Consider the following 21,680-nt stretch of genomic DNA (forward strand, 5'->3'; position numbering starts at 1 on the left):
TATGGTAAGTGATTGAAGAATAAGTCTCACGGGCGCCACTGTCACTTGCAGTTGCAACAACAATTATTGAAGCATTTCCTTCAAAACTCTACCAGGTCTTGAATTACAGACTGGTACCTGGCAAAGGAGAAAGTTGATGGGTTAGCCGCCTTGGGAGTACCTCATATACTCGCTATTACCTATCTGAAGGTACGCCTACCCCCACCCGCCCGGGTCTCGTAACCCCATTCCTGTGTGTCGATCAAGAAACATGGTCACAGTTCGCTCCTTTTTTATGCTTTTACTTGGTTCATTGTTGTACTCAATATGTAATTCTTTTCATTGACGGTTTCAGATTTTCAGTCATTTATATTGTTAAAGTAGAACTTATTTTCATTTATTATATTACTTGCGTTATCAGTTCATGGTTCTTACATATTTATATTCCAGATTTATTGTAACCATTTAATTGGACCAAAGTGTAAGATATCTTATCCATTGGCATAATTATCGATCCATGCATTCTACTTGAACCTGAACTAGTTGCATTTTTTTCCAAACGTTTTGTACCCAATTTATTTTAATATCAGAATGTGGGGTTGGTCCTCCCTCCACCAGTCACCCTCCTCCCTGTGCATTACCCAAACCAATATTGCCTGACCCCAACCCACCATCTACTTTTTGGTGTTATAAAACATTTTAAAAATTTGAGGGGGGTGGGAGGGAAATCTACACACCTAATAAAATAAAAATCTAGTAACTTAAAGCAATAAATAGACAATTGGGTAATGGAAATGTTTTTTATGACAAGTGCTTACACTGAAAAGCAACAAATAGTACATATACATGTGTAGACGGGATACATACTATAAATTACACAGTCCATCTGGCAATTGCCTTTTTAAAACCAAAGAGCGAATTGGTAGAGCCCTATGGGTGCACCTGCTTTACCTGGGGGGATTGGAAGAAAAAGAAGCCTAAGAGTGAAACATTTGCGGACAAACGGTTCTCATGACTGCACATGAAAAGCTGCAAGAATTTGATAACGGAAAAAGTCAACTTTATTATTGCAAATGTTCACAAACCTTTGTCACAATATTTCCATTAAGGGATCAACAGATATCATGACTTCACACCTTCAGCAGGGGCACGCTGATACAGTGCCTGAAGTTTGTGCAGCAATTAATTATCTGCAAATTATTTGCTTTGAATAATGGTGCTATGGTCTGAACAAGTACGGGTAAACTATAGACTATAGACAACGAAAGATCTCAAAGAAAATTTCCAAGTTAAAAATTTCACTCGAAACATGGATTTATATGACGAGTTAAAATAACCTGAAAAGCAACTCACACTGCCTAAAATTAAAAATGTGATTAGCGTGCAAGGAACTCAAACAAAACCTTACTCTTTTACCACTTCAGATGTGTAACACTACAACTCCTATCGGACCTAACCAGCATAGTGAATGGTGAGGCATAAGGTTTCACTGTAGAGACACCTTTACTCTTAGGGCCTCATCATGATTTGGGCGGTATCCCGGTGGTAATACTGCCAGGATACCGCCGGGGCTATTAGTGTAACCGCCAAACCCCCGGTGCTATTAGTGCTGGATCACGGATTTGGCAGAACAGTAATTACCCATTGGGCCCGTTAGCGGAATTCCCCATTCCCCATTCGGCCCAATGGGGAATTTTCAGCGCTACTACCGTTGGCGGTATTAGCACGCAGTAATAGTGCTGAAAATCAGCAAATTCGCAGCAGATTTACCCCTAGCTCCAAGCTGGAGGTAAATCCTGCCAAACCCATGATTTGGCGGCCCCTTAACTGCAGCAGTAATAGCGTTACCGCCGCATTTAAGGGTTACCGCCGCAGTTAGTCCAAAGACCCTTTCCTCCATATTCTTGGGATGTTCCACAGAATTGGATCGGAGCCTGTTGCCATGTTCATCAGTCTCATACACCACTTAATAGAGAGCGTAATTGGCATAAGCTATACTTTTCACAAAAACCAATCTTTCTGATAGAATTGTTTGCCCTGAGGAAGACAAGGATCTGTGCTCTTTGTTGAAACTAGCCAGTCCCTTGTCTATATGATGAATAGAAAGGGAATGTAGCCAGAACGCTACACCACCATTTAATATGGTTTTAGCTAGTTGGCACTCAACACTTTTTTAATGCCACTTGGCACCTTTTCAAACACCTGGCACTTTTTGAATCGGTTATACTGTTTGCACTTTAGTCGGGCATTTCAATATTTACGATTTGCCTTAGTGAAGTAATATGGTTCTACTAAAGATAATAGGGGTGCCCCACAGTGGTCCAGCTAAGGCGGGGGTCATAAACATGTAATATGAATAGTGCCAAAGCTGCTATAGTATTGATTTGGGATCTAATCCAATTCTTTCATGAGTGTATCCGAAATTGCAGATAACACCTAACACTTTTTCCACTAAGAATCCAAGTGTAAACATTGACTTTCTCAAAAAACGTTTTTATTTTTGGAACAATCCCTTAAAATATAAAAATATGAAGATGGATACAGAAAATAAAGAAACACAATTTGTTGTCAAATGCACATTAAGTGAAACATAAAAAAAGAAACACCAAAATCAAATTTCACAAGACACACACGGAATGTGCTCAAAAACTTAATTAATACAATTCTAGCTTGTATAGTTGGTTGAATAATTTCTTTTCTCTAAGCAGGTCTGCTTAGACCACCTTTAACGACAACCATTGACAATTAATGGTTCAAACAATTTTCACATGAGTGCCGACAGAACCACATTGAGATCCCACTGGTTGTGCAGTATTCTCCTTGGCAGCAAATCTATATAGACCGTTAATATGTCACCAAATTATTTGATTTGCTACTGACAGCGTCCGCAGTTAGCTGTTCTAACATGCCACTATTTCTGGCAAATAGGTTATATACAAAACCACAGACACTCCACTTTCCACTAATTATTTGATGTACGAGATATCATCCAGGCGTGCATGCAGTGGGTTTTGTCACTCCGTAAACACCAGTGGCAAAAACACCTCAATTTACTTGCGTACTGTGACCTGGTGGAATCCTCCCTAGTGGCCCTAATGCTTCCCATGTTCTTTTAAGAGGGTCCCAGGTGACTGTAACCTAGGTCCTGTAACAATCCTTCAGATGGCATCACATCTCCCCAGTGGGGTGGGGTGGTGGGAGTTTCTCTTGGAGTTTAGGGAGGTGAGGTTGCTAACCAATAAGGTGGTAACATAAGGGAGAACCTCATACAGAGGAACTCCCTGCCTGTGAATAAGGATGAGAGTTTGGGATACAGCACCTTAAACTCCAATCACAAGGGGTAATAACACTCTTCCTTACACATGATAAAATCAGAGACAATGTATTAATGTAATGTGTCAGTCTCCTTGTGCTAAGGACGGGGACGAAGAAGAAACCAAGATCGCTACAGTCAAGCATAAAGTATTGAACCAGCTGCTCTCAAATCGGACTGACGTTACGCTAGTGCAGTCCCAGCTACTTAAGACAAACAGTATAGAAGCCCTAGGAAAACCACAGCCAGATAGAGAGCTACCTCCGGAAAGCGTCTGACAAGTGAGGACACTGCCAAAAGGCCCAGCCACGTTCTGAGGCTGTAGTGAGAAAGCAGTCCGAAGTGCTGCAGTTGAACCAAGGAACGCAAGGGAAGCGTCTCATCCATCAGTGGAGAGCAGCAAACCTGAAGTCGAAAGTCAGCGCAGTGGTGGGTTGACCTGTAGTGGATGGATCATGCGATCCAAGAAAAACGCCCTGACCATAATAACTAGCCTACTGCAGAGCCACGTGGGAAGTATCAGAATCAGCACAATGACCAATGTTGACACTGCAAAGGGTGTGCCCTCCTCTCCTGAGATCCAGTTAGTGGCAGCAGGCGCGGTGGCTGGTATTCATGTGACAGCTAATAGTGTCTTCCCTCCCGTACCTGTGCTGCTTAGTTTGGAGTCTGAACAGTGGGCCCACATGGAGAGGAGCACACTCCCTCTCAAGTGCATGCTCCTCAGAACAAGTCTGGTGTGGGTGTATGCCTGCGCAGTCAGGAGTTTTGTTCCTTCCGTCTTGGGGACTCAAGGTGCATTGAGCAAAGATATGCTGCAAACCTCTTCCAGGACCATAGTCCGTTATAGTGGTGCCGGGGGCGTAGGCAATACATGTTCCCTCCCACGTGGGTAACACCCCAGCAGGGTGTACCCCACATGGAGGTACCCTTGAGAAGAAGTTTCCTTACCATTCCCTAGCTTTTGACGTGACAGTCTTCTACGTCTCACGGAGGTGGCTCGCCAACTCCTCCCACCGTTAAAGCCTCTGAATGAGAGTGCGTCCCGAGAGTGCACCACACAAGTCACAGGAGTGCTAGGCATGCGACCACCCTAAACGTGTGGGTCAGCAGAAGAAAAGCTCCCTGGACAACCCACAGTGCTTGCACCCGTTGAGCATGTGACACAGGGAAGAAAAAGAGTATGTATGCGCAACTTGGTGCTGCTGTAGCGGTTGGTTCCGTCCCATCCGATGTAGAGAAAAGGACTGATGGGTGGGTGCCATGCGCTTGGGCGTAGTCAGGGCGCACCGTGCTGGTGCTAGCAGAAAATGCTCAGGATGGGCTGCGCAGAAACAGGACTGGCTCCACCCCGTTCTGTGGGGCGTCCGGAGAGAGTGAAGGAAAGGGGACAGGACTATGAGTATGGGGGTCCGAGTCAAAACAGATGAGCTGCAGGCTGCACACCCCTGCCCTAGGCAAATCGCTTTAGTCAAAACCCAACGAAATAAAAAATAAAATGAAGAATTATCTGAGAAGTATAATAGGCCACTTCTGAAAAAAACATGCAAGGATGCCAGCAACTGCAGAACAGAAACAGCAAAACAAATATGTAATCTTAAACATCAACCTTTAAAAATACCACTGACCATGTCCCTTTAATTTGTATTTATATGAAGAGCGGATGTCAACTTCGATCAGAAATGACTTACAATGACAGATGGCAGAGGCATTCCCACAAAGAGTGCCTGTACATTGGAATAAAGATGAGAACAAGTGGTGAGCCGGTTCAGGAGGGTGTAGCAACAGTGGGACATATACCAGGGACAACTAAAAACAAACAGTAAAAATATTTATTTACAAGAAAGTTGACTTACAAAGGTGTATTAACCTCTGGGGGTAAGTGCTTCAAACTAAGGAGGAGTACAATTTAAATACACAAAATGCGGTACAGACGAGCAAAATTGGCCCTCATCCAACACTGAACCCAACCGAAGGAAGGAACCTAAAAAGAGTCACAAATTAAAGAATAGATTACAAGACTTATAGCTAGGAAGGAAGCCAAGTTTAACTAGGCTCTCTCATTTTCCCCCTCTAAATGAGGCTAATACACATAACGACAAAGAATGTTGGCACATTTAAGGTCTGAAGCGAGACCAGAGAGTGATTGTATAACCAGCAACATTCCCCCCACATCTGGCGTGACTACTTCCAGTCTTTGTATTATACAAAGGAATTTCCCTCCACATCTCAATCAACGGGAAGCCCTCGAGAGACAGAGCCAGGAGACACAGAGGTATTTAACTGGCACAAACAATAGCCTGCTTTTCACAACTTGTGAAGTTGAGAGGGCAATCTGCTCACAACTTTCGGGCAAAGTGCCCAGACCTAACTTGATCCAGCAGACCTTTTTAAGAGCAATGTGGAAATGTGGGTCCCCTTTTAAATAAAGTTTTTTTTAATAAGGTTAATAGTGAGTACTCCCCCTCCCATTGCCCTCCCATACAGTTGGAGGGGGCGCAACTACAATACGGATATACAAAAAGGGTGACCGTTGTTAGGGAGAATTCTCTGTAAAGGCTAATTTCCCAAACCTAGTGAGTCCCCCAGCAGCTTTGCTGGATTTTTTGGGGTTTATTTTTTTTCTCCTGCTAAGAGTGATACTCTTTTCCTCCCACTCTTAGACATGATTTGAGGTGTTCCTTTGACTTTGTATGTGTTTTATGGGCTATGGGTCCTTTACCCCATAGGGTTTCATGTGTTTTTGGTATGTGGGTTACACAGCACCCTCTGTGCCGTAACCCAGGGGTGTCGTAGCGACCCCCAAACATAGACTCCATACCCTGGGACTGACTACTGTCTCCCAGGGCATGTAAAGTCACCATTGGCTTTACTAGTCTCAAATTGTGAACAGAACCAGTACAAACCATCCTATTGTGGACGTACAGGTCGGGGCAATTCAATTGCCCCGGGGTCTGTTGTTCGAGGGGGCACTGTCCAGCCCCCCCTGACCGAGTTTTGGCTGGTGGCAGTGGATACTACTTTTTATATTCGACCGCAAATATATTTCTATGGGATTTTCCCATTGTTCGAGGCTACCACTTTTTAACATAGCCTCGAACATACCGCCGGTTTATTAAATTAATATAAATTCACCGGTTGGTATTTTTTGCCGAAACTTGGTTCCAAAATGGCGTTTGTGTTCGCTTCTGTGACTCCAACCCAAGTCGAGCCCTTTGTTCCACTTTTTGGCGGGCTTCTCCACAGAAGCCTCCAAAAGTGGTGCCATCTGTCTGGGTACCACAGGGGGTGCGGGAGGGGGTTTAGGCACCCTGGACCGAGTTGCCTCGGCAACTCAAGTCGCACTCTTGTGTGATTGGCCCAAGTGGTGAGCCGCCCGGCTCACCACTTAGCATGTTTGAGTAACATGTTTGAGTGACAGCTAGGCTGAATGAATGGGGGTTTTCTGCATAAAAGCAGGGCTTTGGGGATTGGAACTTCGGAAGTCGCCACAGGACCTAAAGAATCCGAGGAGGGAGAAGCCGAGCCGACCTGCAACGACGACACCACAGGTGGAGCCCTGCTGAACCGTCTCACCACTTTTCCCGACGACAGAGGAGATCTCCAGTCCGGAGAGTCTTCTTCCTTGCTCCCCAGTAGACTTTGCCTAACCTGCCTCACTGTGGTTCTTTGAAAAGTATTGAAATGTGTGTGCTTTCATAACCCTGCCTTTTTCGCTCCCTTTTTTAATAATTTATTAGAGTGCCATCTTATGTTAAGCGCTCACCTCTGTCTGAAAATAAGTGGTGTTTCTCATTAAGACTTGTCTAATAAGTAATTAGGGTTGTATATATATAATAGTGACTGTGTGTTGAATTTACCTCTTTGTGCTAGTGTAATTTATAAGTGTGTCTTTAAATAAATAATTATATACTTTTACACCAAAGCTCTGGTCAGTGTTTGCTTGTGCTACTGTATCTCTGTACCTATTGTGTATACTCTATATACTGCCTAACTCATCTTGAGAGAAGTCTGACTGCTCAGCCACAGTTACCAGGTAAATCTGGGTGGTACAGACTGCTACCAATTGGGTTTACTGCAAACCACCTGTAGTCCTAAATCTTTTGCAGTGGTCCCTAAGAGAACTGCACAGGTTTCTGCCTAACAACCGTGAACTGCCTTCAAACTAAAGACAGATTTTTCCAATTGCCTCTCTGGCTAAAATAGAATGTAAAATTCTGTTGCATCGGCATACCTAATATACTCTCAATAGACTAGGCAGGATTTCACAAAGGGGCTTCTACAATAGAACAGGCCTTTCCGATGATATCTAATTCTGCAGAAGTTTGTGCAATTGGAGTCCCAAGCAATATATATCTCACTTCTATAGACTTATTTTTTTACACAGTCCCAAGAAAGTTACTGTGGCAGACTTTGAGAGAGCTACAGGTAACCTCTAATCTTTGTCTTCCAATCACAAAAACTTAGGTTAAGGCACCAAAAACTCATAGTCAGATTTGAAAGCCATTACATGACTATGGTGCCAAAAGCCACAGAAACGAGGAAGCATTTTTTCAAAATGTCATCTGTTACTAAGTACCTGGTCAAAACATGTCACAGGGGAGTGCAACGAATCTAGCAACATCATCACTGATTCTCTGGAGAGTAGCTTCTCTTACGTGGCCAGGGAAAGGCAGAAGCTACCCGACTGACACTTGGAGTGGCTCCCTGCGGGAGGACCACATGGGGGAAGACAAACTCCAGAGGGACAAGAAAATACTGGACCGATATATTCTTGCCACCATTTCTAATGACGTCCATGTACCTTTAAAACATACGTATATGGCTTATTCTAATGTAGATGAGGAACGTCAAGGTATTCCCAGGTAATTACCGTATTTGCCCCCCCCTTTTAGTACTGAGACGAGGAAGAGGGTGGGAGCAATGAAGATGTCCAGAAGCAGTAAGCCACCGCTGCAGTCTAGAAATTGTTCTGCAATGACAGGAATTTTAAAACTGCCAGAGAGAGGCAGAGACAGAGTTTTTTGGTAACTTATTCTGACGCAGGTCATAACACTGGAAACTAGCAAACCGTAAGAAGCAGCATTGAGGCTACCTTGAACCGTGTGCAGAGAAAGCCAGAATGAATGAAGCTCCCTTCTTGAGACTGAAGCAGTGGGAGCCGTGCACAGCAGAGGAAGGCAAAGTTTGGGCTAACCAGCTAACGGAACGCATGCCGAGTCAGCACACCTAAGAGGACAGAGACGGAGAGACGCGAGAAACACCAACGCTGCCCGGTAAGCCCAGGGAAAACAGATGGGTTACTGAACGTGTATGCAGTGTCAGAGAAACAGCAGGAGAGAGACGAAGTGAAGAAGACAGACGCGAGAGACACAAACTAACCCGTAAGACCAGGGAAAGCGGATGGGTTATCAGGGTGCCTGAAAATGTATGCTGTGTCCCAGAAACAGCGCGAGAAAGTGAAGCCTTTGAAGAAATTAATACATTAGTGAACAATACCAAATGGTCGATGACCCAATGCCTCACAAGAGAAACAATGTGAATGCGAATAGTATTGGAAAAAGGGCAGAGAGCCAATGCTTGAAAAGAAGAGTGAATATTGAAACAAACTGTGTTAAGCAAGGGTCAGTGACCCAGTATTGGACACATATTATTTCATTGATAAGAGGTAACGTGATTAAATAATGGAAAGGCCCAGGCAGGTTAGTGAACCATCCAAGAAAGAGAAATAAAGAGACTCACTAATGTGATACCATGGCAGGAGAGTAAACCAGTAGTATTAATTGTTCAACTGTGAGAAATTAATATTAAAGGCACAAATCATACCCCTTCTTGGAGGATTGTTGAGAAACTAGCAAATACCCAGTGGTATAAGGAAGTATTACAATGGAAAAGGGGAGAACCATGCCCCTTTAAAGTCAATGGAAATATAGAGGATGATAATCTGAACATTGGAGAAAACTGTGTGTGTTTAAAGGAGGCTCAAGGTTCATGCCCCTTGAAACAATCGTGAACTGTGATAAAATGACCTTTCAATTACCAGAAGAAATCTAGGGGAAGGGAGGCCCCTTTCCTTGTGGTACTTTATGTTCTACACCTTCAATCTTTCTGTTTTTGAAACTCTGAGGAAAAGCTACAAGTGTAAAGCTTGCAGAAATCCCCTTGTGCACATTATATTGAGTTCAGAGTGTAAGGGTCAGTTTAGGGTTTGGACACAGGACAATTTTTTGTTTAATATCCTGACACAGACGTTCCTTAGTTTTTTCCAGACCCCTTACAGGAGGCTATTGTGACAGGAGGATCATGGGTCTCTGGTAGTTAAGGATGGTTGCCCTGGAGGTGGTACATCAGGGACCCCTTGGTGCTTGGAAATGCATCTCCACGCCAATTGCAAACAGACACATGGAGGAACTATAGTTCCAACAGGAGCCAGTGGAGGGACGCAATCCCTTTGCCAACTCTGGTGCTCCCAATTTGGCAGTCAGTGGGCCTCATTACGCGGTAGGTGGTATGGGATTACCGGCACCGGCAAGGGCACCAGTGCCGGTAATCCCTTACCACCCTATTCCGATGTCCCTTAGCGGGTCCCTTCCTTAACACCTGGTCTGACCAGGTGTTAAGGACGGGACCCGTTAAGGGACTTCACACCTAATAACGGTACCGCAAATTGCGGTACCGTTATTAACTCCATCCCCATTCCCATTGAGCCCTATGGGGGCTCGAATGGGGAATGGTTCCCAGAATGGGGACTTACCGGGTCCTCCAAGGTTGGAATGACCCGGTAAGTCCCTATTTCGGGAACCCGGACCCAGAATGCAGTAAGGGGGTAGCCATGGTGCTAATAGCACCATGGCTACCTCCTATCGCGTAATGAGGCCCAGTGTCCCATTAACAACCCAGGGAGGAGCATAAAAGTGCTCATGACAAGAAATGGTGTCAGAGTTAAGAGTAGGTTGGCAATAGTGCAGAAGAGCGAGAATTGAGAGAAGGCAGAACAGTGAGAAGGAAAAGGACAGAGTGGGGCGAAAGAGGACACATGCAGAGGAGAAATGAAGTAGCCCACCAGAGAGTCTACATTAATTATAACTGAACGCCTCCATAGAGGCAATGAGGACCCACTATGCCAGCAGGGATCTTTGGGGTCGTGGGGGGAGGTAAGGGTTCCCCAAGGACCAGTATATGATCCAGGTTGAAATGCTGCAAGACTGCCTGGAGAAAGGGGGCATAGCTTACAAGCCCTCATCAGCCCTTACCAAGTCTTTCCCCTAGCACACCCCCTGGAACAAGGTAGGTTATTCGCCAGGGGAAGTAACCAGTCATGGGAGAGGGCGGGATATTTATGGTGGTGTGTGAATGGTTTAGTGTGGGTAAGATGGGTGAAAAAAGGAGGCGGAAGACCACGTCAGAGAGACCAGAGAAGGCGAGAGCGAAAGGAGTATGGAGGCTATTCAGAGAGAGGGGGTCTGTTGAGTGTTTGTGTGCGAGATGGGACGAATCCATGGAATTCGGCCCTTCTCCCCAGGGGAAGCCACCTCACCCCCCATGTGAAGCTAGGAAGGTGAGCCAGCTCCGAAAGACGAGGCAAGTGGGACCTCATTGGGAGAGACTCCCCCTTTGGGGACAAGGACTCCCGTCCCTGTGAGGAACTCCCAAGGCCATTCCCCTTAATGGCATATACTGTCAGATATAAAGAACATTATGGAATCGAAAGACTTGGTTAAAGACAAACCCATAATATGGCACTACTAGCATGAAAGAGGATCTGTCTCTTTAAGGGGACATGCCGACGAGGGGTGAAACAGAGTAAGCAGGGGAGGACCACTGACAGCGTCACATCTGACAGTGGTGGAGCCAAGGAGCCTGCGGCTTTCAGAATTATTCCGAACATGAGACTGAAACGCTGGAGGCCCAGTGTTTATATGCACGAAAGAACTGAAGACCTGGGCAGTCAAATACTGGTGGTGGCGTGACCGCCTCCATTTTGTGGTCGGTAGTGTGCGCATCCAATGACACGACCACCACGTTGGAGAAACGGCCCACAGCTAAACCAGGTCGAGGAGTAGAAGAAGATATAGAGCCGGATGCCGGCGGTGTTTAAGAGGGAGCAAACCGGAGATAAGGAGAAGACCCTGAGCAAGTGCTGGTCCCAAGGATGTACCCCTACCGACCCAGGAGTAACCGGGAGGATGAGAGAACCGGGAGGACACCAGAGAATTGTTATACATCTAGAAAAACTCGAGCCAGTGAAATGGATGAGATGGGAATAGAAAGGTGATAAAATTGAACTGTAACTATGAGAGAAAGAGAATCGATAGTAACCCTGCAAGAGACAAATAAGCATTGGGTACATTTAACCTGGGAAGAGGGTAAAATATCCCATAGGTTAAGTGCAGTGTGGAACAAATGAGAGAGGGAAACATATGAATGCAAAGTGAAGGCCACTAGAGCTTGTATGAGAGAAGGGCCAAGTAAGCTACCTCAGGATAGGAAGAATACTAAGTCGCTATCCACCTTAAGAAAGTATATGTCACAGGAGTCCAAAAGGCATAGCCGCCTTGATCAAAGGATAAGAGATCATTTGAACATTGACCAGGGGGAAAAAAAAAAAAAAAAAAGAGGATCAAAAACTCTACTGCAGGAGTTACAAGATTGGGTACAGAAGGTGACGAGTGACTATCTAAAAATATTCTATTAAAAGAATGTTGCTGTGAAAGTCTTTGAGAAGAGATAGTCAGGAGAAGGGAGTCATTCTCTTGACTGTGTCCAGTTAAAGTTTCGAAAACGAAAGGATCGAAAACATTTTTTAAATGTATCTTTTTTTTGTCGCTCTAGTTTAGCTCAAAAAATGTGTTTTTACCCACCTAAAACAGGGTTTGGGGGGGAACCCCCCCAAAAAAACAAAAAATACATTCTATCCTTTTTTTCAGTTGAATTGACTCGACCCTTTTGTCATTCGACCCTTTTGAGTTGATACTATAACCTATAACCTCTCCTGACTTATTTCCTTTGGTTAGAATAGTGGTAGGGCCAGATAAAATAGTTTGTTTTGTTTCAAGAGTTGCGACAACGGACGAGTACCTTATTTATTTATATAGGCATAGAACACCCTTATAGCAATAGGGATGGATAAGCATTATTCTTATAGTTTAATAAAACATTCTCTAGAAAGGTCAATATCGTGCCTGCGTCCTTCTGGCCCACCACAGAGAGTACAGAATGTGTGGAATAGTGATAGAGTAAAAGATATTGGTAGTGGGAGTTCGTAGTAGTTGGGAGTAGAGATAGAAGTAGCTGTTACAGGCGCAAAGAATATGATTGGATGGAAGACTGGTAGTAGAGTGATATTGTAAATAACACAGTAGGACTAATAGCAGAGGGAGAATAGCAAGAGATACAGGGCGTGGCAGACTAGAAGTGGCAGTAGGAAGGGATGCGCTAGGAGGCGCGGCGCAAGGTGGCCACAGGTTAGTGGAGCTCCTGCCAGCACGGGGACGGTGCCGCAAAATCATTCCATAAACAACAAAATGACAGCGTCACAAATGGAGAAAAATTAAAGCGCAACCGAACAGGATCCAAAGGAAACAAAACGCATGTGAATTCAAGCACGGAAGTTAACAAGAGGTAGCCTCTTCCCGTATAAAGCTCTAGCAAAAGCCAGCCAAATCCTCTTCACCCAACTAACGAGCAACAGGGCCGTCAGCAGCAAACCGCCACAGCAGGGCATTCTTATGCTGCGACCGATAGAGGAGCGGACATCCAGTCCCACCTCCCATTCAGATCGGGGCTCATCAGACCCGACAGCACACCGACACAAAGATTGAGCAGCCCCGAAAAGCAGAAATGCAGCCGAAAGCTGGAGAAGGAGAATGCCGCGATAATCCCCCAGCGGAAACTGGGAGAAAAAAAAATCGATGATCAAGAAAATCGATCGCGACGGAACAACCTACGGGTGGTGGGCCTACCCGAGAACATGGAGGGAGCGAACCTAGAGACATACATCTATGATCTACGACTTCCTATGTGACACCCTCAAAATAGAGAACCCACGAGAACTCACAATTGAGAGGGTACACAGGGCACCAATACCGAAACCACCACCTGATCAATGCCCCAGGAGTATAACCATGCGCCTCCTCAACTTTCAGCACACGATGGTGATCCTGAAAGCCTACAGAGTGGTAAACCCCATCAGAGTAGAAACCGCAGACATTCCGAATATACAATGACTACTCGGTGGAAGTCTCCAGGAGATGCAGGGCGTTCAGTCCGATCTTTGAAGCGACCGAACGCTTCGGACTAGCGTCATTACTAATTCCCGGCAACATGGTGTGTCCAAATTGACAAACAATAGCACACCTTTGAGTACCCGGAAACAGCATGGCGCTTCCTCCAACAGCGCAACATAGTCACTACAGACTTTGAACATTGGGTCCCTAAGCCGTCTATGCGATTACGATGTGATGTAGGAAGGCAGCTGAAGGACAGTACTGTCACACACATCTCTGTTTAGATCTACATGCACCCGTTGTCATACTAACACACGCACATCCACTTTCAATCTAGCTCTCAGTCACACACGCACCCATACATAGATACCTTATATAGACTTACATGTGGCATCCGCCCTAACGTGTTTGCCTGCACCCAGCAAGGCCCAGGAGGTTGGCTTCCCACAGGCACAGACCTCTCCTGGGCGCCGCCATGATCATTTCACTGTGCATGCGCAGTGGCCCAGCTCCCGGGTTCCGTGCATGCACCGTGTATGCCAACCTCAGGGGTCTCCATGGCAACACTGTGCTGCTGGCCTCTGTTTTCAGAGAGCAAGGGGTATTTAAAACCCTCTCTCCCTCTGCTGAGCGTGCCTTAATGCACTCAGCCAGTTCCCTGCCTGCAGTGTCCCGACTTCACCTTTGTGAATTCTGCCCTTACTTTTTGTCCTTTCCTGTTTGCCTTGACTAGTCTCCCTTTTGCATCTATTCCTGCCTGGTCTCCTCCTATTCCCTCCTCGCCTGCCACCCTGCTCGCACTTGGAACTTGTCCTGCCCTTGTCCTGGATCCTTCCCAGCTTCATGTTGGTACTAGCTTGTTTCCACATACTCATTGCTGCATGTATGCTGCCGCTTCAGTTGGATTCCTGCTACCATCCCTCAGAGCCTCCACCTCCATCATCTGGCAAGAACATTCTGCTTCCCCAGTCAGTGTTCGCACTGTCCTTGTATCACGGTAATGAGGGGAAGCAACCACGTGGTGTGGGGAGTTGGTCCAGGATCACCAGGTGCCCATGTTCTTGGGGCTGCTGTCCCAGCTTCCTGTGGTGCCCGCTCACTCCCGCAACAGCCCCTAAAAACAACACAACGGACCAAACACGTGAAACAGGTACACAGTCAAAGTGAGATGCGGTTATAGAAAATTACTACCGTTGGATAGGGGGTTGGGAGATGCTAGTTGTAAGGGTGCAGAAGAAGTAGTCTGACACATAGGTGTCATGACTGGGGTTAGAGACTATCACTCAAGAGAAAACCTGACTATCCCAATATTGGTGGAGGGGGGGGGAACCTCCCTACCTCACTAAAGAGATAAAGGTGACTATCAAGCGTGTCTGTCAAAAAGTGTCCACCGTCCTATGCCAAGAAACGTTACTCCTATCCCTTACACTACAAACTATGAAATAAAGCACCTGTGTTCTTGTCCCGGGAGAATTACTCTGTTCTCCTGGGTTTAGGGTCCATGGCTTGTCAAAACCAGTTTTCACAGTCTTCTGTCTCAGATGTTATCAGGGGGAATGTCTCCTTTCCCCAGGCTTAGCAAAGTTCTCAACAAAACCTTTTATACTCCTTCTGGATGAACAACAAGAATGTCTCCCTTCTCCTGGTGTTCGGTTTCACACAAAGTCTGGGGGAATGGCTCTCTTGCCCAGACTTCGGGACTTTCTTACTAGTCCGGTTTACCATGAGAATGGCTCCATTCTCCTGGTATCAGATACAATTAGGGGGAATGACTCCCTTCCTCTGGTATTTTTCAACTTCACTCTTAATCGCTAACACTTTTGGAGGGGTCCACGACCCTTGCTCCTTCTTTGGTCTGCCTTTCTTTGTACACTGCCCTTCCAAGAATTGCAATGAGGAAATTGACTTGTGTTGCTCTCTTATTTTGGTTTCCAGACCCTGGCTTCTCTTTCTTTGCTCTGGCCGACTTGGCTCACCCCCCTGCCAAGTACTGCCACGAGAAAGATAACTTGTACTTTGAGGAGGGTGTCTAACTCTACTTTGGTTGTCAGTCAGCTGCTCTCTACTCATCTTGTGAGGGATTCTCCCTCTCAGATTCTCTTTCTCTTGGTGAGGGTATCTAGCCCTCCTTTGGTTATCAATTGGCTCCTCTGCCACTGTTGCAAGGGATTCTCCCTCCCTGGCTCTCTTTAATATGCTCAGGGTCTTTGCCCCTTCTCTGGTCAGCAGGATTTATTCTGCCATGGTGATGAAGAGGGGATTTGTATGCCTCCTGCCTCTGCCATGCCAGCCAACCGTAGTGCTTGCCAAGAGGCTGTGGGACAACTGCTTGCACCCCCTTATCGAGCCACCCAGCGTTCCCTCCAGATCTCCTGCACCACCCCTTTCCCTGTCTGGGGTCTCGGCATGTCACCAGGGCTTCCTAGGCCAGCCGGCATACAATTCTGCTTCTGCAGCATCTTGTTTCCTCTGCGGCTCTGTGACGGCGTTCCCAGTTGCTGTGTTCCTTCGTCCTTTCGGCAGCGTCGAGCAAAGTCTGTATCATGATGCCTACCCCCGGGGACCCAGACCAAGTCCAGCAACCCCGGAAGCAGGCATCAAGTTATCCCAAGCAAGCCCAACAACCCCAGCTAGGGGCTATTTGGGTCCAGTCCTGGTGCCTATGGCACCACGCTCATATGGAGAGTCAGTCCTGGCACCATAGGCGCCAGGCTCATAGATTAAAACTTACCTGATGCAGACCATGCTGCAAAATTACCTGATGCAGACCATGCTGCAAGAGCTCCAAGCCAAAAGAGGCTTGGAAGGGACTACTTTACTTAGGGACTATTTTTTTACTCGGTCGGGGCTGGGGAGGAATACTTACCTGGGACTACTTTGGAAGCTATTTAAACCACGCCCGAAGAGCAGCACACGCTTCGCGCTATTCTGCATCCAGCAGCGTAACGCTCAGCATGCCTGCAAGTCTGCATCCGGCCTTCTGCCACGCCCGCCTCGAGTTTGGAGCTCCTAGAAAAAGGCAGAAAGAAGGAGAAAAGGTTAGAACAAGAGCAATACCTTTGATCCTTACCTGAATTCCCGATCCATCGTGCCTTCAAGCTGGAAGAAAGAAGCTATTTATGCGCGTCGCCTCGCCTGCTGCAGCGCCGCGCTGAACTCACCGGCCTTCGCTGCATCTTCACATTTCACCGCATCCTCCTGCATGTTCCCGCCGCACTCTGGCACCTAAGGAGAAGATAATGAGCCAAGGGAATACACAGAGGAATATTAGTTACCCCCCATAGACACCTGATTTTACCACCAGGGGTACTATTCCTCTTCACGGGTCGGCGCAGCTTCCACTGCATCTTCGCCGAACCCAGGCCCCTAAGGGGAAACAAAAGGACAGCAAGGTGAAACAAAGGGACTAACAAGGGGAACCCTCCTCACCACAATAGACTTACCTGATTTTACCGCCAGAGGTATTATTCCCTGAGACTTCATACTTTCTCTCAGCGCCAGAATAAGGAAGAAAGCAACAGGTTACATATTGACATTATTTTATCGAACTGTGTTGGAAAATACAAATCCTTACCGGAATACTACCGGTTGCCACGAGGAACTCTTCATTAGGGACAAGCTGCAACCTGCAAGGAATCGGACAAGAGTGAAAGTCAGGCATTTGAACTCTTATGAACTTTATACTTACGGCGTCTTGCCGGGAATCTCGGAGTCAATATTGTTCTGGAACTCACCAATTCCTTCGAGCCAGTGAAGCAACAGGTTATCAACGCGCCCCTGCGCTCAATGCAGGATGGAGAGCTCATCTTTTCAAACCATGAGGTGAGACTATAAGAGGGGACACAAAAGGTGATCTGTGGGGAGAACAGCGGGGGTGGGGGGATTTACGCTCAACTCCACGGGTGGTTAATTCCCTTTCTCCATTTGCAGAAGAATATTCCTACGGGCCAAGCAAACGAAGCTAGGTGGGCCAGTCCAGTCCGTCATCTCGGCTATACGCGTAACATTGGTGGAGACCGCAGCTGCCCAGTTCCGATCGACGCCTCTGTGGGAGACAGGTGAGTGTAACAGTCTGCTCCTGCAAACCCTCTAACCATAAGACACGGCCGACCGCCAACGTCCTTGGAGCACTCTCCCTCTGTATTGGTAACAAAGATTGGAATCTCCCACGTTCGCTGATCAGCACACCTGCAACCCTGTGCGACTTACCTGTGACCAACTCCCTGTCCATTGTCGAAAATTATACAATGTTGCCAGCTGTTCCTAGGCTCATTAGTCCTTTGTTTCTTTCGCAGGTACTAACTTCATTACTCCACGAGGCCCGCTTGTCCCAGCATTTAGATTACATGAGCTGCTGTGGTTCTTCTTCGTCCCGCTACTTTCTAGGATCTCAAGATATTCAGCCTTACCACAGTACATAGGTCTACTGTCGATATAGAAAGTAGAGAAAGACAGAGGAGCTGGGGTATGTAGGGGTGAGATGTGTTCATAAAGGGCTGTACCCTAGATGGTCGTCCTTATCCCTGGGTGGATGAGTCCCTCCCCATGAGATCCTCCTGTATTATACCACCCCCAGGGGGACTATCAGGTAGCAGCCTCCTATGAAGGGGCTCCCCCTCGGGGGAGAAGTGACAATTCCTAGTGCTTCGTCCCACAGAGCTTCCTATGCCAGCAATGAGAAAGTGCAAAATTAAGTGCAGTGCGTTCCTACATAATCGGGTGCCTGCACCTTACACATCATTGTGCCAAAAGGCACGCAGAGTGTTGGCAGGCCACCACATGGGGATTAGAGCTAGCATCAAAAGTGCAGAGAAAGGAAAAGTTTTGTTTGAGGGACATCCATGAGTGGAGTAGAAGGGGGATAACTTCAACTATTTTCGGTTCACCACACACAGAAGCCCTGATCCGTCCCTCTAGACCCACAGCACCATACCGCCAGACAGACTCTCCCCTTATCCACACGTATGCCCCATGATTCTCTTCAGACCCACATGCAACCCACCATTCCATTCATACCTATATACCCCCATTGCTCCCTTCAGACCTGCATGCCCAATCCGTCCATTCACACCTAGAGGCCCCACCCTTCCATGCAGACCAATGCACATGTGCTCTTGCCCTCTCTCCATACACCAAGTGCCAAGCCCTCCCTCCACACGCAGATGATCCAGCCCTACATGCCCCCATCCCTCCATTCATACCCAGATGCCTCTTCCTTTCCCCAGACCTACATGTTCCATTAACACAGATACCCTTTTCCCTCGCTCCAGATTCACGTGCCCCATCCCTCACTCCAGAGTCACGTGCCCCATTCACACCCAGATGCCCCATCCCTCGATTCACATGCAGATGTCCCAATCCCCCTCTCCAGACCCAAGTGCCCCATGCCTCAATTCACGCAGATGCCCCCAACCCTACGTGCTCCTATCTACACCCAGATGCCCAGCCCCACATTCACACACAGATGCCCAATCCCACATTCAGACTTGCATGCGGCATAGTTCCCCACCTTGTCCATCCATACCCAGATGCCCTATCCCCTTTTCCCTTTAAACACATGCTGCACATGCCAACAATCATCCCACTAGGCCCAAGTGCCAAATCCATCCCTCCAAGCCAGCCACCACCATCACACCCTCTGGACTTGCATGCCCCGCCCCTCAATGCCCCTACTCACAAGCAGATACCCCAGCCCTACATGTCCCCATTTCTCCTTTCAAAGACATGTTCCAGATTCAGATGCCACCATCCCCCTTCCAGACCCACATGCCACCATCCCTACCCAGGAACCGACACAAAGAGCCGAACATCCGTCCCTCCATAACTACAGCAAGATGCTCCATCCCTCTCTCCATAGTCACACCCAGATGCTTCAACTCTACCTCCAGACTCACACACAGATGGCGCCATCCGTCCTATCTCTAGACCCACACCCGGATTACACTATCCCTTCCTTGATACCCACATGATCCCACCCCTCCCGTAGACCAACATCCTTCTCTCCAGACACACATACCCCATCCCTCCAGTCACACCCAGATGCCTGCATACTTCCCATCAGAGTGCTCCAGCCCTCACTCAGACCCAAATGCTCCATCATTCCCTGACATGTCTCCATTATATGCCCTGTCCCTCCATTCCAGATCCACAATGCCCCCCTCCGATCCAGACCCCACCAAGATGCCCAATCCTTCCCTCCAGACCCGTACCATAATGCCCCACACAGCAAGATGCCCCCACCCCCTCCCTCCAGACCCACACCAATATGGAGTACGAGCCAAACACGGACACATGTACGCGACTGCAAAACAGAAAAACAAGAGTCTCTGGGATAAAAATGTAGGTGTACACAATTTGACTGTATAGGAAGACAGTGAAAAAGGAACACGGAGTACTGAATTTGTCTACATACTTTATGTATAAGTATCCTGGCAAGTCTCAAAGCACCTAATTTCAAGGACTCACACTGACTTAAAGGCTGTTATTTATTGTAAAATACTGAATTTGTTATCTATAACAATGTGAACACGCCCCTCTACCCACAATCGTATATTAACAACACGCGCACGCATTCGTGGGAGTGCTGGGGACGAGTGCTATTTCGCTGTGGAATACTCTCTGCCAACTTGGTACGGACTTTCTCAAACTTGTGCAGTTATACTTCTAATACGCTAATAAGTTGGTCGTAAAAAGCTGCACCCATTTCTTTAGTAATTGTATTTATTTCTATTGTTTACAGGCTGTTACTTATTGTAAAATACTGGATTTGTGATCTATAACAACGTGAACCCGCCCTTCTACCCACAATCCTATATTAACAAGCACGCGCATTCGCAGGAGTGCTGTTCTGCTGTTTAGCGAATTAGCGAAAAACAATAACGTTATTACTTTAAAGGAACGGGTCGGCCATGTGTTTTTAAGCCTAAGTCGCTCGATTTTAGAAAAATTTCCTATGGACCTTACCCGAGTTTTCGACCATTAAACGCACGTGAAAACAGGCATCAGGGAGCTGCCATTTTGTGATAATCCTATCATTTCCCCCATCGCCCTGGAGGACCTGCTTTTGCGGCACTAAATCATATCCCATGCCCCTGAGCCTGTCATCAGCAGACGCGTACCACCCATTTCACAACACCAAAGCACGTCTCGCGTCAACATTCGCTGCGCTTCAGCTAATGACGTGTCACCATGGAAATGGCAGGACGCCTCTTTCCTCAATAAGTATAAACAGAACGTTTCACAACACACAGCAGCAGATTTTCGATTCCATTCCTCTCTCTGTGTTACTTTGAGTATTCTGTGACTCGTTTCTGTGCTCTGGTTAGCTACCTTCGTTGCTTGTAGCCCGTGTGAACAGATACCAGTACCACCGCTATCAATTATTTTAGTTTGTTTAACACACAATGGCTACAATAATGCCCTACATGTACGAGCCCGAGTATACCGAGGAGGAACTACTGGAAAGGGAAACACGTGAAAACGAAGGGTCTTCGGACGGCAGTTGGGAGGACGATTCAACAGCTGAAGAGCCTGGTGTTTCCACCTGGTGCACATGCAGTCGGTGCGAGCTAATGCCAACCGAGGACGAGAACTGCTGCTGCTGTGAAAACTCGGGATGCGTGGCCTACATTTCGGAAGGCGAGCCACGACCGCAATGCATCACCGAGCTGCCAGACTTCAGGGCAACCTGCCTCGCGCGGTCCGTGTTGAGGATAATGATGGTGCTTATGCACGAACTTCGCGCAACTGTTCGTCCTTGTAATCCGAGCAACGAGTAAGTATACTCTGCTTGTCATGCCACTCCTATTTCATGGTCTTCTACTATATCCAAAATTACATATACATATCATTGTAACGCACAAAAGTCTTTCAATAGTGTGCAGTGTCTAGATAGCATTTGTCCGAGCAGAATGTCATTAGTTACAAGAATTGTCATCGACAACAAACGTTTATTAAACTTATCTTGGTCATTTAAAAACAGTTTGTTTCATTCCTTTTCACAGGTGGTACAGGCTGGTGGCCTATCGTTCCTTTACATGGTGGCTTCACGGGAGGCTTGGACACCACGTTCGAAGAGTGATACCCGCCTGTGCCGTTTGTGACATAAGAGAAACGTTCCCGAGTGATAGCAGTCAGTACAGGGGATTTTCTCTCGCTGTGCT

This window comes from Ambystoma mexicanum, chromosome 2q (assembly GCF_040938575.1).
Source record: "Ambystoma mexicanum isolate Mex_15411 chromosome 2q, UKY_AmexF1_1, whole genome shotgun sequence".
Classification (NCBI taxonomy): domain Eukaryota; kingdom Metazoa; phylum Chordata; class Amphibia; order Caudata; family Ambystomatidae; genus Ambystoma; species Ambystoma mexicanum.